The sequence below is a fragment of the Salvelinus sp. IW2-2015 genome, linkage group LG9 (genome assembly GCF_002910315.2).
Source record: "Salvelinus sp. IW2-2015 linkage group LG9, ASM291031v2, whole genome shotgun sequence".
In the NCBI taxonomy this organism is placed as follows: domain Eukaryota; kingdom Metazoa; phylum Chordata; class Actinopteri; order Salmoniformes; family Salmonidae; genus Salvelinus; species Salvelinus sp. IW2-2015.
In genome coordinates, this window is record NC_036849.1 from 9,176,420 (window position 1) to 9,194,781 (window position 18,362).

General features: G+C 43.6%; 1 protein-coding gene across 2 annotated transcripts in view; it reads left to right on the top strand.

The window, feature by feature from the left end:
* The first annotated feature begins 5,290 nt into the window (after positions 1–5,290).
* Positions 5,291–18,362, top strand: part of LOC111968542 (disheveled-associated activator of morphogenesis 1) — an 87,077-nt gene continuing 74,005 nt past the window's right edge. For both annotated transcript variants that reach the window (XM_023994190.3, XM_023994191.3), the window contains exon 1: positions 5,291–5,418. The gene's annotated coding sequence lies outside the window, so the exon portion shown is untranslated. The remainder of the gene's footprint in view (positions 5,419–18,362) is intronic.

Consider the following 18,362-nt stretch of genomic DNA (forward strand, 5'->3'; position numbering starts at 1 on the left):
TCTTTGCAGCAATTCGACCACGAAGGCCTGATTCACACAGTCTCCTCTGAACAGTTGATGTTGAGATGTGTCTGTTACTTGAACTCTGTGATGCATTTATTTGGGCTGCAATTTCTGAGGCTCTAATGAACTTATCCTTTGCAGCAGAGATAACTTTGTGTCTTCCATTCCTGTGGCGGTCCTCATGAGAGCATGTTTCATCATAGCTCTTGATGGTTTTTGCGACTACAGTTGAAGAAACTTTAAAAGTTCTTGAAATGTTCCGTATTTACTGACTTTCATGTCTTAAAGTAATGATGGACTGTCGTTTCTCTTTGCTTATTTGAGCTGTTCTTGCCATAATATGGACTTGGTCTTTTACCAAATAGAGCTATCTTCTGTTACCCCCCCACCTTGTCACAACACAACTGATTGGCTCAAATGCATTAAGAAGGAAAGAAATTCCACAAATTAACTTTTAACAGGGCACACCTGTTAATTGAAATGCATTCCAGGTGACTACCTCATGAAGCTGGTTGAGAGAATGTCAAGCGTGTGCAAAGCTGTATTCAAGGTAAAGGGTGGTGTCAGGGGTGCGTAACTGGTGGCATGGAGGTCAAACGCAGGAGAGCAGAGCTTGGTAAATAGCCGGAGCCGTTTAATGTACATAACTACCGGCATACAAAAATAACAAAACACATGGGCAACAAAACCCGTATCGCACCAGTCACATAAAGCACACGTACTTACAAAAAACAATTCCCGACAAGGACATGGGGGTTAACAGAGGGAACATATACAACATGTAATTAGGGAATTGAAACCAGGTGAGTGCGACAACCAGACAAAACAAATGGAACATGAAAAATAGATTGATGATGGCTAGAAGACCGGTGGCGTCGACTGCCGAACACCGCCCAAACAAGGAGAGGAACCGACTTCGGCAGAAATCGTGACAGGTGGCTATTTGAAGGTGGCTATTATAAAATATATTTTGATTTGGTTAACACTTTTTTGGTTACTACATGATTCCATATGTATTATTTCATAGTTTTGATGTCTTCACTATTATTCTATAATGTAAAAAATAGCACAAATAAAGAAAAACCCTTGAATGAGTAGGTGTTCTAAAATGTTTGACCAGTAGTGTATATTTCAGGATAATGTGTATCCCTGGAAACAATCAGAATTCATGTAAACATTACAGTTTTGAAAATGTAGCTTCTCCAAAAAAGTGTCCTCTTGGCACAATTTACCCCAGGTATGGTGTAAATTGAGCCACGGAACAGGGTAAGTGATCTACTTTGGTTTAGATACAAGCATCATGAAACTGCTAAGAATGCATAAGAATAGTGCCGGAGGAGGTGGGTGCTGGAGGAGATGGGTGCCATTTTACGGGCTCCTAACCAATTCTGCTATTTTGTGTTTTTTCACGTTGTTTATAACTTATTTTGTACATAATGTTTCTGCCACCATCTCTTATTACCGAAAGAGCTTCTGGATATCAGAACAGCGATTACTCACCTCGAACTGGGAAAAAAAAATTCTTTAACGAGTCGGATGCGAAGGATTTACTCCAGATATCTGACCAGGCCCAAATCCCTGTCATTCGCATGAAGAGAAGACGCCGACACAGGGGACACAGGTCCGGGTTCCTTGTGAGAATTCGTCGGCGAGTGAGCAAATCCGCCTCTACCATCCGTCCTATTGGCCATTGTGCAATCATTGGAGAATAAACTGGATGAACTTCGTTCAAGACTATCCTACCAACTGCACATTAAAAACTGTAATATCTTATGTTTCACCGAGTCGTGGCAGAACGATGACATGGATAACATACAGCTTTTCCGTGCATCAGCAAGATAGAACAGCTGCCTCCAGTAAGACAAGGGGTGGCGGTCTGTGTCTATTTGTCAATAACAGCTGGTGCGCAAAATCAAATATTAAGGAAGTCTCGAGGTTATGCTCGCCTGAGGTAGATTATCTCATGATAAGCTGTAGACCACACTATTTACCAAGATAGTTTTCATCTATATTTTTTCGTAGCTGTCTATTTACCACCACAAACCGATGCTGGCAACGAGCTGTATAAAGCCATAAACAAACAAGAAAATGCTCATCCAGAGGCGGCGCTCCTAGTGTCCGGGGAGTTTAATGCAGAGAAACTTGAATCCGTTTTACCTCATTTCTACCAGCCTGTTACATGTGTGACTAGCTTAATATGGAAGTGGTCAGATGACGCAGATGCTAAGATACAGGCATGTTTTGCTAGCACAGACTGGAACATGTTCCGGGACTCATCCGATGGCATTGAGGAGTTTACCACATCAGTAACCGGCTTCATCAATAAGTGCGTCGATGACGTTGTCCCCACAATAACCGTACGCACACACCCCAACCAGAAGCCATGGATTACAGGTAACATCCGCACAGAGTTAAAGGGTAGAGCTGCCGCCCGGACGCTTATAAGAAATCCCGCTATGCCCTCAGACGAACCATCAAACAGGCAAAGCGTAAATACAGGACTAAGATTGAATCCTACTACTTGGCATGGCTTCTAAACTATTACGAACTACAAAGGGAGGCCCAGCCGCAAGCTGCCCAGTGACACAAGCCTACCAGATGAGCTAAATTACTTCTATGCGTGCTTCGAGGCAAGCAACACTGAAGCATGCATGAGAGCATCAGCTGTTCCGGACGGCTGTGTGATCACGCTCGCCGTAGCCGATGTGATTAAGACCTTTAAACAGGTCAACATTCACAAGGCCGCAGGGCCAGACGGATTACCAGGACGTATACTCCAAGCATGCGCTGACCAACTGGCAAGTGTCTTCACTGACATTTTTAACCTGTCCCTGGACGAGTCTGTAATACTTACATGTTTCAAGCAGACCACCATAGTCCCCGTGCCCAAGAAAACCAAGGTAACCTGACTACCGACCCGTAGTACTCACGTCTGTAGCCATGAAGTGCTTTGAAAGGCTGGTCATGGCTCACATCAACACCATCATCCCAGAAACCCTAGACCCACTCCAATTTGCATACCACCCCAACAAATCCACAGATGATACAATCTCTATTGCACTCAACACTGCTCTTTCACACATAGACAAAAGCAACACCTATGTGAGAATGTTGTTCATTGACAACAGCTCAGCATTCAACACCATAGTACCCTCAAAGCTCATCACTAACCTAAGGACCCTGGGATTGAAGACCTCCCTCTGCAACCGGATCCTGGACGTCCTGAAGGGCCGCCCCCAGGTGGTAAGAGTAGGCAACAACACATCTGCCACGCTAATCTTCAACACGGGGGCCCCTCAGGGCTGCGTTCTTAGTCCCCTCCTGTACTCTCTGTTCACCCATGACTGGGTTCCCGAGCACGACTCCAACACCATCATTACATTTGCCGATGACACAACGATGGTAGGCCTGATCAAAAACGAGGCAGCTTATAAGGAGGTCAGAGACCTGGAAGTGTGGTGCCAGGACAACAACCTCTCCCTCAACGTGATCAAGGCAAAAGAGATGATCGTGGACAACAGGAAAAGGAGGGCTGAGCACACCCACATTCTCATCGACGGGGCTGTAGTGGAGCAGGTTGAGAGCTTCAAGTTCCTTGGTGTACACATCACCACCAAACTATCATGGTCCAAACACACCAAGGCAGTCGGGAAGAGGGGACAACAACACCTATTCCCTCTCAGGATACTGAAAAGATGTGGCATGGGTCCTCAGATTCTCAAAAGGTTCCACAGTTACACCATCGAGAGCATTGTGACTGGTTGCATCACCGCCCGGTATGGCAACTGCTCAGCCTCCAACTGCAAGGCGCTACAGAGGGTAGTGCGTACGGCTCAGTACATGACTGGGGCCAAGCTTCCTGCCATCCAGGACCTCTATACCAGGCGGTGTGAGAGTAAGGCCCTAAAAATTGCCAAAGACTCCAGCCACACTAGTCATAGACTGTTCTCTCTGCAAGCGGTACTGGAGCGTCAAGTCTAGGTCCAAAACGCTTCTTAACAGCTTCTACCCCCAAGCCTTAAGATTGCTGAACAGCTAATCAAATGGCGACCCGGACTATTTGCATTGACCCCCCCCTTTTTTTACGCTGCTGCTACTCACTGTTTATTATCTATTATCACTATACTCCTACCTACATGTACATATTACCTCAATTACCTTGATTAACCTGTACCCCAGCACATTGACTCGGTACCGGTACTCCCTGTATATAGCCTCGTTATTGTTATATTATTGTTGTTCTTTTATTTTGTACTTTTTTTTATTTAGTCAATATTTTTCATAACTCCAATTTTTTCTTAAAACTGCATTGTTGGTTAAGGGCTTGTAAGTAAGCATTTCACGGTAAGGTCTACTACACCTGTTGTATTCGGGCGTATATTGGCCATATACCACACCACCTCGTGCGTTATTGCTTAAGTATACCACGGGTATGACACAACATTTATTTTTACTGCTCTAAGTATGTTGGTAACCAGTTTATAATAGCATTAAAGCACCTTTGGGGTTTATGGTATATACACCTTTGGGGTTTATGGTATATACGTGTTGCGTCGTACCTAAGAACAGCCCTTAGCCATGGTATATTGGCCATATACCACACCTCGGGCCTTATTGCTTAAATATATAATTCTATTATATTCTATTCCAGATAGATGCCTGTCAGATGAAGATGTCATGTTGATTTGTCACATTGTCTTGTAATCTAGGCTCTCAATCAACCATTTACACATTTGCTTTTTTTCACCAAGTGATAGCGGCGCACCATTCCTCTGGAACTACATTTCCCATGAAAACATGAGCTTTGTAATTAATCGTTGGTCCGTGAGCGCTGACACCAAAGACAGTACCAAAGACAGTACAGCAGAAACTGCTTCTCCATTAGAAATACCAGATCACGCTTGTAGGCGATGTCATGGTGACGTTGGCTGGCTGAACTCATGCGCAGAAACACGTCTTCGGTCTAACGGGTCGTCTTGCGCCAAACTGCGCATGTGCAAGGGCACTCATTCGATATAAAGTTGTTTTGACAAAAATGTAAACGTGTCAGTTTGTCACTTTCACGAGGTTGGAATAATAACATGTCCAACTACTTAAGATATTGTCTCGAATCTAGATTGTGCCTTTAAATTTCAAGAAAATTAACATCTAAAGAAGAATTGTTCACTTCTCTAATTGACTTCTCAATCCCAAATCCCAACTACCTGATCTGCTTGGTCTGCTTCGCAAGCGTTCCCGGAAGCCTCGCGATCTTGAGCCTTTGGATTTAGACTCTGTGCTTACACAATGGCCTGTGCTGACACCGGCCAAAAGGGATGATGTCACCTGCAACGGTTCAATGATTATTGTGTTAAAGGGGAATACACAAGCATAAAGCACCGATCGAACTGCTTCAATTATGGATTTGTTTACAAGGTAAGCTAAATCGATATTAGATAACTAGCACGATGACGGTGGTGTATTTTTTTCCACATACAAATAGATTCCAGACACATTTTTAACATATTTACGGCAACAGATCCACACAGATGAGACCCGATGACCGAGGATCAGCTAGATGGGTGGGTCGAGGGGATAAAACATGCAAATTCGATTGCAAATTAAAGATCTATGTGAACCGCCGCCACATTTTGGTTGCAAAACTGCACAGTTAAAGGCTATTTGATTACCTCGGTATGTGAAGAATGTCTTTACGCGGTTTCAAGTGTCGTGTGTCTTTTGTATCAGTTAGTGTATTTATGCGGGCTTGTGGCGAAGAAGCCGGTGTTATATCTCTGTAACTGCTGTTTGCATGCAATGCAACTATAGTAGGCCTATACAAGTGAATGCTTTGATCTGTTGTAATTTTATTAATGTAATGTAAACCTGTTTTTTGTTTTGTAATTAGGCTTACAGTGTAATTATGGTGTGAATGATCGAGATTGGGAACAAGTTAGATATGTGTATTACTCTACTGTTCCAACTGTAATTTGCCTATGAATGTAATTTCCCTTGAACGTCAGTTAGAAGCTACACTACATTACCAAAAGTATGCTCATAGAACATCTCATTCCCAAATCATGGGCATTAATATGGAGTTGGTCCCCCCCTTTGCTGCTTTAACAGCCTCCACTCTTCTGGGAAGGCTTTCCATTAGATGTTGGAACATTGCTGCGGGGACTTGCTTCTGTTCAGCCACAAGAGCATGAGTGAGGTTGGGCAATTAGGCCTGGCTCACAGTCGACGTTCCAATTCATCCCAAAGGTGTTCGATGAGGTTGAGGTCAGGGTTCTATGCAAGCCAGTCAAGTTCTTCCACACCAATCTCAAAAAAAACATTTCTGTATGGACCTCGCTTTGAACGGGGGCATTGTCATGCTGAAACGGGGAATGGCTTTCCCCAAACTGTTGCCACATAGTTGGAAGCACAGAATCGTCTAGAAGGTCATTGTATGATGTAGTGTTAAGATTTCCCTTCACTGAAACTAAGGGGCCAAGCTCAAACCATGAAAAACATCCCTGGACCATTATTCCTCCTCCACTAAACTTTACAGTTGGCACTATACATTCAGGCAGGTACTGGTCTCCTGGCATCCTCCAAACCCAGATTTGTCTGTCAGAGTGTAAGATGGGAACGCGGCCAATGGACTGCTCCAGAGTCCAATGGACTGCTCCAGAGTCCAATGGACTGCTCCAGAGTCCAATGGACTGCTCCAGAGTCCAATGGACTGCTCCNCAATGGACTGCTCCAGAGTCCAATGGACTGCTCCAGAGTCCAATGGACGCAAGCTTTACACCACTCCAGCCGACGCTTGGCATTGCACATGGTGATGTTAAGCTTGTGTGCAGCTGCTCGGCCATGGAAACCCATTTCATGAAGCTCGCGACGAACAGTTATTGTGCTGACGTTGTTTCCAAAGGCAGTTTGGAACTCGGTAGTGAGTTTTACAACCAAAGACAGATGATTTTTACGTGCTTCAGCAATCGGCGGTCCTGTACTGTGAGCTTGTGTGGCCTTCCACTTCGCGGCTGCTCATAGACATTTCCCCTTCACAATAACAGCACTTACAGTTGACCGGGGCAGATCTAACAGGGCAGAAATTTGATGAACTGACTTGGAAAGGTGGCATCCTATGATGGTGCCATGTTGAAAGCCACTGAGCTCTTCAGTAAGGCCATTCTGCCAATGTTTGTCTATGGAGATTGCATGGCTGTGTGTTTGATTTTATACATCTGTCAGCAATGGGTGTGGCTGAAATAGCCGAAGCCACTAATTTGAAGGGGTGTCCGCATACTTTTGTATATACTGTATAGTATATGTCATTCCTATCCCAATATTTGACTAAAGGAGCCTAACGTTACTCCGTGCAAGGATCTTACATGTTCTGTTTAAAGGGCGAATTGGCTCTGGAAGCCAAAACAGCAAAATACTCCATCTAAACTTGAATCGATTCTCAATTGCAGTGCGGTTCTAGAAACATAAATCCCTTTACTTTGATATCATATCAAAATGATTACACAAATGCAAAATACACATTTACTCTACACTGTTTTAATATGGCTGTGACAATATTTTTCAGTGACATGTCTGTGGCGTCTGTCTTCCGTTTACTCAGAGGTGTTCAGAGACGCAGATAGCTAATTAGCACAGCCACTCTGTCTTCTGTCTGTTTTCCGTAAACAAGCGCTGTAACATGGAAATATGGCCGTGTGGGAACCCTAACCCTATAAAGGTGTGTATCAATTTAACCTTTTTGTTTTTTGAAAATGTATTTCTCCCCAATTTGAAAGAAGGTCCTTATGTTTCCAAAAGCGTACGGCAAGCGACGCGTGTCAATGTTCAGACCAAGCGACGCGTGTCAATGTTCAGACCAAGCGACGCGTGTCAATGTTCAGACCAAGCGACGCGTGTCAATGTTCAGACCGAGAGTCTCGGCTCTTAGGTTTTACCATCAACAAGCAAACAAGTTTCTCTTAATGATATATTGTTGTTAGGAAACTGTCTGTAGTTTGTATTCTATATTCTTCCCTTGGGGTCAGAGTAGCAGTGAGGGGCATACAGGCAATTCCACAGTAACAGAGTGATGCTGAGACTCAGATTTTTCACTTTAAAATGCATGTTTGGTAGCAGAATGAGGGCACAAACCGTCATTCTGTTAACACATTTTGGATCTGCACTGTTCAAGTAAATGTATTTTTGTAAAATCTTCTGTGGAAATTATGAAAAGTAGTTATTGGTTTAACTTTGCTACCATTTGGTTTTTGTTTGACATAGATTTTAAAGTGAGAGTCTCAGCATCCCTCTTATCGTGGAAGTAAGTATTTCACTGTTAGTCCACACCTGTTGTTCACGAAGCATGTGACAAATCAAATTTGATTTTGATTAAAAAAGGGCCTAGAGGACATTACAACTTGTTTACATGTATCAGTTTTGCCCCTCTAATCCTATCATCAGGTGAGGCATTAAAAAAAATGATTAAACCAATGTTTGCGAACCGTCTTGTGCGCAATCCACCCCTAATTGCTGTGTGTAATGATGTAGAAGATAGGTGATGTCTTGGTTACCTCCATGCACTGACGTCCATGATGTTAGACATGCATAGGCTGGAATGTTCTATCATACGCAAAATAGTCTACATGCTACCCGGAGGCCTCCGATCAAGCCCAAGTCATGCTAATGACAACAACCCTAGTAGCTCAGTGCTAAACTGTTCTCGTTCTGAAATATGACAGGTATTTTGTAGGGCTGACACAAATCACATGCCTCAGTCAGCCTCACGATCACTTAGATTACTACAGTGCTGTTAATCATCCATTCCAGACCAGACCCCTCTGTGTGTGTGTGTGTGTGTGTGTTTTTGTGTCTGTGTGCGGCACTGGATTCTCAGCCTTTTTAATAAGTAATACCTCCGATACTTAACACGCTGAGCACCGGGCAGAAGCCCAAGTCTCTTCCAGGCATCATCACATCATTCCGTTTAGATGGGTTCCTGTCTGGCTGCCTACGCTGCGCCCCCAGGCTGACATTCCCCCTGGTTCACCAGTCCTGAATCGCAGGTTCCTACTACTGACCTCTCTGCATTCCCCTGTCTGGGGGACTGACTGGGGCTCTAATAGAGTACAGAACCCCACCCTCCCCCCTCTCTCTTGTGTGGGTGTGTGTGTATGCACATTTTGTGTGCGTGTCTGGCGTGTCTATTTTGTTATCCAGCAGACAGCCACAAGGGGATTTGTTTAGCTCAATTAGTGAGAGATCTGAAATCGCTGACATGAAGTGTGGGAGTAGCAGAAGCCTTAAATTAAAACCAGTGAGGTCATACTGATAGCTCCTACAGTACAGTGTGTATGGTACTCTATCTCAACGTGAGGGAATGTCACAGCTATGCCAAGATGTGATACCAGAACTTCTTTCCACTCGAGTAACCGATACCGAGCGAGGAGGAGTTCTGTGAGAGATGTTTGTTCCTCTGTGATGTTCCCACCCCCCCTCGAACTCATCTAAAAGCTCTGCTCACAGCAGCCACAGTCCCAGACTCAGTCATGCACAATGACACCATGACGTATGGGTAAAGAGTAATTAATACCATTAGTCATTAAAAACATATTAATATAACTTAAGTGATGAATGACTGACCTCTAGTCTACCTCTGTGGCAGATGCAGTCTGAGGCGAAGTACAGATGAGGTAGATGGGTGGTAGAGCATCCACCTCTACCTGGGCTAGGTCTAGTTGTTCATAACACTTGCCGGTCTTGATCTAACTCTATGGCAATTGGGAAAGCCTTTCAAAAGAGCAACATTGAAGCTCTTCCACTAAATGTGTGCAGGAGCTACCTCCGGAAATATTTATAGCGTTTGGCACAGTTCTGGTTGGCACTATTTTTCCCTCCTAATTTAGTTATGATGTATTGTTCTTGGAATAGTTTTGTTGCTATGTCAAAACATTGCTCAGGTGAGGTGAGGATAAATGAGGTAACTCACTCAGTGAAACCAAGCCAGTTGTTTTTCTTTCGGTGCTCGCTCAGCTTCCGTCTTTGCCTGTGAACTGCTCTGGAGAATGATTTACCAGTGTACTCTATGCTCTGCTAGACTTTATTGTTTGTGTTTTGCTTTTTGTGTATTCTAGACTTGCATATTTGCATGTGGTCGAGACAGACATAGCATAAGGCAGACATTGCATAAAGGTTGGTGGGTGGTAACACCCTTTGCACCACCCACATTAAAATTAGGCAGATAGAAGGAGCATCAGCATGTGCGGTCGGTGCATCGGGCACCATTTAGTTTTCTGCGTAGGACTAGTATGAAGTGGATGGGACTATCCCAGAGGCCTCTGTAGCCCTGCCCTGCCTGCCTTGCCCCACCCATTGAGCCCAGCCCTCTGTCCGGTGAGGCTCAACAATGGTCCAGTGTAGCTGTTTGAACAACTTCCCATTCTCTGCTTGTGTGCTTCATTGGGGCTGGACAATGGTGTGTCCTGGTGTTATTCATTCTCAGGCAGAGGCGCAGCCAGCCAGTCTGTCTGTCATCCCACCCCACTTCCTCAGTGAGCCTCAGCTCCCCCTAACTCTGGTCCTCTAGCCCAGCTCCCCCTAACTCAAACCCTCCAGAGGGCTGCCTCAGTGAACCCAGCTCCCCTCGCTGCTTCGCTAGAGGAGGTTGTCAGCACCCACACAGCATACACAAACGTACACCCCAAAGATGGAGAAGCTTTGCAGACTGTTTGATAGTACTTTATAGCCAACGGGCAGCTGGAAAGTGTGCCTAATGCATAAAAGGGGTTTTCTTCCTCTCTCTCCTTCTAAACTTATGTTAGTCTTTGAGTGGTTGTGACGAGCAAGCAGCTTTGAAATGTTTTCTGCTTTGAGGCTTGTGTGTATGCTTTGAATAATCTTCCGTATTTGGCGAGTGTGTTACAATACTATGCTTTGAATCGTCTTGTTTGGCAATAGGGCAGAGAGAGTGTGAACAGGCATTCATCTTAGAGGTACACATTACATCACCATACTCAGAAACAATGAGACCCTCACGTACAAACGGCTCCTACTCTTATCCCTAACTGTGAAGTAACTAGTAAGCAGTCTGAAAAGCTTAGTTGGGGCAGGAGTGAAACTATGAGCCAGAATGGTTTTCCACAGGGGAAGGCCTAAATGGATTCATGTCTCATTTTTGACATGCTAACAAAGAGCCCAGGTGGCATTCCACTGTGAATAAGCTTGAAGAGCGTTTCTTGTTTGTCATCAACATTCCACCTCACTGACACTGTTGTTCCAAATGGCTCGAAGGGTTCCATGAGTTGAAGCAATGTGCCTTGTCATGTTGCAGTGATACGTGATCGGTATGAATGATTGCTACAGTGTTGCTTCAGTAATGTGACATGCAAAGGCGACCCCAAAAAAATAGCGTTGATGTTCATAGCTACCTGAAGGCTACAGGTTTGAATGAACAAACTCCCTGCCTGCCTTAATGCTCCTCACTCCATGGTTGCTGTGTTCACAGACAACTACAGCATTTGCTCGGCCTATCAATGTTATTGTGAGTGGGGCAGTTTCTGATATAGTGTATAGTGTGTGAGTGATTGTACTCTATATATTGATGGTGTTTCCAGATAAAGTAAACCAATGGGATTGTTTTTGTAATGTTCACAATAAGAATTGATTTCCCGTGGCACATCAAATGGAACAAAGTATTTTTTTAACCTCTGACCTTAGGCCTATATGGGCTGTAGGTTCTTTGTAGTGCTTGAAAGGACTCTTACTATTGTGTAAGATCATTCAATATGGACATGCTGTGCGTTCTATACCTGTCTCAGCCTCTCTGTTCCTCGAATAAGATGATTTATAGGAAAGGTTTTCGGTCATATTGGTACTTCTTGTCTGTCTCCTTTGGCTAGATTTTAAACAGAAGGGGGGGCTGACCTTCCACCATAAAGCACAGGTCCTCCTTAAATAAGGTCATATCCTGCTAACTGAGGTCTGAGACATCCAGGCCTGGGTATCTTTCCAACATAAAACTTACTGTAGTTATAAATGTTCATATCCTGGATCGGTGAGGAGGATGTCCGGTAGCTCTGATCCTTTCAACAGATGGAAGGAGAATTGATGGCTACTGTCTGGTCTCTGAGTCAATCAGAAGAACTGTCCATGTTGGTCAGGCGTATTGAAATCTTCAAAAGAAACTTGGACCTCCAGAGAATGAAATTTTTAACTACCTCAAGGAGGAAAAGCTCTGTCTAATCTGTCTAAAGTGTACTGGGTACTAGCCAGCCTCCGCACAGTACCCTGCCCTGAACTTAAGTCACTGTTACTAGCCAGCTACTACCCGGTACTCAACTCTGCACCTTAAAGACTGCTGCCCTATGTACAGTCGTGGCCAAAAGTTTTGAGAATGACACATATTAATTTTCAGAAAGTTTGCTGCTTCAGTGTCTTTAGATATTTGTCAGATGTTACTATGGAATACTGAAGTATAATTACAAGCATTTCATAAGTGTCAAAGGCTTTTATTGACAATTACATGAAGTTGATGCAAAGAGTCAATATTTGCAGTGTTGACCCTTCATTTTTCAAGACCTCTGCAATCCGCCCTGGCATGCTGTCAATTAACTTCTGGGCCACATCCTGACTGATGGCAGCCCATTCTTGCATAATCAATGCTTGGAGTTTGTCAGAATTTGTGGGKTTTTGTTTGTCCACCCSCCTCTTGAGGATTGACMAYMAATTCTCAATGGGATTAAGGTCTGGGGAGTTTCCTGGCCATGGACCCAAAATATCGATGTTTTGTTCCCCAAGCCACTTAGTTATCACTTTTGCCTTATGGCAAGGTGCTCCATCATGCTGGAAAAGGCATTGCTCATCACCAAACTCTTCCTGGATGGTTGGGAGAAGTTGCTCTCGGAGGATGTGTTGGTACCATTCTTTATTCATGGCTGTGTTCTTAGGCAAAATTGTGAGTGAGCCCACTCCCTTGGCTGAGAAGCAACCCCACACATGAATGGTCTCAGGATGCTTTACTGTTGACATGACACAGGACTCATGGTAGCGTTCACCTTGTCTTCTCTGGACAAGCTTTTTTCCGGATGCCCCAAACAATCGGAAAGGGGATTCATCAGAGAAAATGACTTTACCCCAGTCCTYAGCAGTCCAATCCCTGTACCTTTTGCAGAATATCAGTCTGTCCCTGATGTTTTTCCTGGAGAGAAGTGGCTTCTTTGCTGCCCTTCTTGACCCCAGGCCATCCTCCAAAAGTCTTTGCCTCACTGTGCGTGCAGATGCACTCACACCTGCCTGCTGCCATTCCTGAGCAAACTCTGTACTGGTGGTGCCCCGATCCCGCAGCTGAATCAACTTTAGGAGACGGTCCTGGTGCTTGCTGGACTTTCTTGGGTGCCCTGAAGCCTTCTTCACAACAATTGAACCACTCTCCTTGAAGTTCTTGATGATCCAATAAATGATTGATTTAGGTGCAATCTTACTGGCAGCAATATCCTTGCCTGTGAAGCCCTTTTTGTGCAAAGCAATGATGACGGCGCGTGTTTCCTTGCAGGTAACCATGATTCCAAGCACAACCCTCCTTTTGAAGCTTCCAGTCTGTTATTCGAACTCAATCAGCATGACAGAGTGATCTCCAGCGTTGTCCCCGTCAACACTCACACCTGTGTTATCGAGAGAATCACTGACATGTCAGCTGGTCCTTTTGTGGCAGGGCTGAAATGCAGTGGAAATGTTTTTGGGGGATTCAGTTCATTTGCATGGCAAAGAGATCACCTCTTATAACATTCTGAAGTATATGCAAATTGCCATCATACAAACTGAGGCAGCAGACTTTGTGAAAATTAATATTTGTGTCATTCTCAACTTTTTGCCCACCACTAACATAGTAATTGAACACTGGTCACGTTAAGAAATGTTTACATACTGTTTTATACCAACTTCATATGTACTGTATACATATAGGCTCATCCTATATACAGTGGGGAGAACAAGTATTTGATACACTGCCGATTTGGCAGGTTTTCCCTACTTACACAGCATGTAGAGGTCTGTAATTTTTATCATAGGTACACTTCAACTGTGAGAGACGGAATCTAAAACAAAATCCAGAAAATCACATTGTATGATTTTTTAAAGTAATTAATTTGCATTTTATTGCATGACATAAGTATTTGATCACCTACCAACCAGTAAGAATTCCGGCTCTCACAGACCTGTTAGTTTTTCTTTAGAAGCCCTCCTGTTCTCCACTCATTACCTGTATTAACTGCACCTGTTTGAACTCGTTACCTGTATAAAGGACACCTGTCCACACACTCAATCAAACAGACTCCAACCTCTCCACAATGGCCAAGACCAGAGAGCTGTGTAAGGACATCAGGGATAAAATTGTAGACCTGCAGAAGGCTGGGATGGGCTACAGGACAATAGGCAGCAGCTTGGTGAGAAGGCAACAACTGTTGGCGCAATTATTCGAAATGGAAGAAGTTCAAGATGACGGTCAATCACTCTTCGGTCTGGGGCTCCATGCAAGCTCTCACCTCGTGGGGCATCAATGATCATGAGGAAGGTGAGGGATCAGCCCAGACACTACACGGCAGGACCTGGTCAATGACCTGAAGAGAGCTGGGACCCACAGTCTCAAAGAAAAACCATTAGTAACACACTACGCCGTCACGGATTAAATCCTGCAGCGCACGCAAGGTCCCCCTGCTCAAGCCAGCGCATGTCCCAGGCCGTCTGAAGTTTGCCAATGACCATCTGGATGATCCAGACGAGGAATGGGAGAAGATCATGTAGTCTGATGAGACCAAAATAGAGCTTTTTTGGTCTAAACTCCACTCGCCGTGTTTGGAGGAAGAAGAAGGATGAGTACAACCCAAGAACACCATCCCAACCGTGAAGCATGGAGGTGGAAACTCTCATTCTTTGGGATGCTTTTCTGCAAAGGGGACAGGACGACTGCACCGTATTGAGGGGAGGATGGATGGGGCCATGTTCGCGAGATCTTGGCCAAACAACCTCCTTCCCTCAGTAAGAGCATTGAAGATGGGTCGTGGCTGGGTCTTCCCAGCATGACAACGACCCGAAACATACAGGCCAGGGCAAACTAAGGAGTGGCTCCGTAAGAAGCATCTCAAGGTCCTGGAGTGGCCTAGCCAGTCTCCAGACCTGAACCCAATAGAGAAATCTTGGAGGGAGCTGAAAGTCGCGTATTGCCCAGCGACAGCCCCGAAACCTGAAAGGATCAGGAGAGGTCTGTATGGAGGAGTGGGCCAAAATCCCTGCTGCAGTTGTGTGCAAACCTGGTCAAGAACTACAGGAAACCGGTATGATCTCTGTAATTGCAAACAAAGGTTTCTGTACACAATATCTAAGTTCTGCTTTTCTGATGTATCAAATCCTTATGTCATGCAATAAATGCAAATGAATTACTTAAAAATCATACAATGTGATTTTCTGGATTTTTGTTTTAGATTCCGTCTCTCACAGTTGAAGTGTACCTATGATAAAAATTACAGACCTTTACATGCTTTGTAAGTAGGAAAACCTGCAAAATCGGCAGTGTATCAAATACTTGTTCTCCCACTGTAACTACTGTCGTACAACACATTTTCTATTCATATACTGTTTATAATGTCTATCCACACTATCATATACGTGCGTTCGGAAAGTAATTCAGACCCCAAATTGATTAAATAGTTTTTTTCTCCCAATCTATGCACAATACCCCATAATGACGAAGCAAAAACAGTTTTTTATATAATGTGGGAATTTTATACAAAAAAACTTCACATTTACATAAGTATTCAGACCCTTTACTCAGTACTTGTGTTGAAGCACCTTGGGCAGCGATTTCAGCCTAGAGGCTTCACTGTGCGGGGGTCTTCATAGCGTTTACAAATTGTCACCCTGTATTTGGGGAGTTTTCCCATTCTTCTCTGCCGATCCTCTCAAGCTCTCAGGTTGGATGGGAGCATCGCTGCACAGCTATTTTCAGGTCTCTCCAGAGATGCATGATCGGGTAGAAGTGCCTTTTGGAAACTCAAAGCAGCCTGTCATGTGGCTTCCATCTTCGCCACTCTACCATAAATGCCTGTTTGGTGGAGTGCTGCAGAGATGGCTGTCCTTCTGGAAGTTTCTCCATCTCCACAGAGGACCTATGGAGCTCTGTCATATTGACCATCGGGTTCTTGGTCACCTCCCTGACCAAGGCTCTTCTCCCCGATTGTCAGTTTGACCGGACTGCCACTCTAGATGAGTCTTGGTGGTTCCAAACTTCTTCCATTTAAGAATGATGGAGATCACTGTGTTCTATGGAACCTTCAATGCTGAGAAATGTTTTGGTACCTTTCCCCAGATCTGTGCCTCGACACAATCCTGTCTTGGAGCTCTACGGACAATTCTTCGATCTCATGGCTTGGTTTTTGCTTCTGACATGCACTGTAGCTGTGAGACCTTTTATATAGACAGGGTGTGTGCCTTTCCAAATCATGTCCAATCAATTGAATTTACCACAGGTGGACTCCAGTCAAGTTGTAGAAACATTCTCAAGGATGATTCAATGGAAACAGAATGCACCGGCGTCAATTTTGAGTCTCGTAGCAACGGGTCTGAATACTTAAGGTTTTTAAATGTGTTATTTCTTTTCAATTTAAAGTTTTATTAAGTTTTCAAACAACCAACCAAACATATTCCACATTCCACAGATGTGGACAGACTTAAAAAAAAAAAAAAATAATAATAATAATAATAAAAAAAAATGTATATATATTATATATATATATATATATTATATTTATATATATTATATATATATATTATATATATATATATATATATATCTACAATACCTACATATACATACATACACACATACACACAAATAATAATTATAACAAAATTTAGAATGTAGAATGCAGCAGCACTATCAAGGTTCTTATTTGCTATTTCCAGCCTTAGCTGAGATGACGAGCCAATGATTAGTTTTTAGATTTTACAGCACCTTACACAACACGCATCTGCTCACCTCCCCGATCCCCCCATTCACTCTGTCAATTTGAGATATAGTGGAGTAGTGGAGACCAGAGTCTATCAAACTTGGGCTGTTCTCTTGTGGAGAGTCATAAGTGAGCTTTTCAAGAGGGAGAAAGTCAACATCTGGTCAATCCACATTTTAAAATGTAGGAGAGGTACTAGAGGCCCACAATAGAAGGATACTTTCTTAGCAAAGTATGTAATGGTCATGAGCAAATTTTCTCTGTCAGGATCAAGAACAAAGTCCTGCTGGCATTAAGAAGATAGAGACACGGGGTCATATCAACTGTACATCTAGTATTTTCTGTGCAGCAGTATGTATTAGATTGGCCAAAATCTGGCAATCTCTACTACAGCTCCAAAATCCATGCATATAGGTTCCACTTTCCAGAGGTACATCTTTTACAGTTAGGAGAAATGTTCTGTTTTCATTTTATGGGAGTCTCAAGGGGAGTGTAATAAAATTTGTACAAAAATTTGTAATTCGATTCTTTCATTTTTACATTGTAGAGGAGCAGTATACCCTGTGCGCAAACCTCCGCCCATAACTTCATCAACTGATAGTCAGACCAAGGTCTTTTCGCAGATTATTTTCAAAGGAGTAAAGGAGGAGCCTCCTTTCTTCAGAAGGAGTCTATAGATATAGGATATTTTTGCCTTTAAATGGATTGTGCTGTGACAAGAAGGGTTTCAACTTCGTTCAACTGAGTTCTAAACCTCCTCTTGGAAGTAAATGAGGAGGATGACATGTCTACTTTGACGATATTTAAAAAAATGGGATCTTGGCACATTGAATTCAATGCAGAGCTCTTGAAAGGAATTTCAGTGTTAGTGGTCTTCTGATGAAATAGGTCTGAAAACGTGTCTGATTCCTAGAGTATGCCAAAGATTAAAGTTGGCATCCCTCAGGGCTTTTGGCAAGTCTGGGTTGCCTACTATAGGCGAGTGAGAGCATATTTGGGAGGAGATGCCCAGGTATTTCTTACAGTCCTCCACGCTAGTAGGGTGCTGTAAATGCACAAATGTTTTGGCTATGTTGCCCACTTCACTAAAGTTATTAATGAATATAGTTGAGCTTAGTGGCAATGAAACCACAGGATTCGGGCTTCTATCTGGATCCATGTTGACTCTTGTCTGTTTGTGATCCATGTTAGCATGTTGCGGATTTGGGCAGACGCAGTAGTACAAATTGAAGGGAGGGAAGGGCAAGACCGCCCTTAGAATTCAGGTTTCGATAGAGTGGGAGGCTTGATCCTAGGTTTTTTATTGCCCCATATATAATTTGGTGATGCTTTGGTTAATCTGTTTTGAAAAAAGGGAGCTGGGAGAATTAGCATGGGAGCATCTGAAATAAA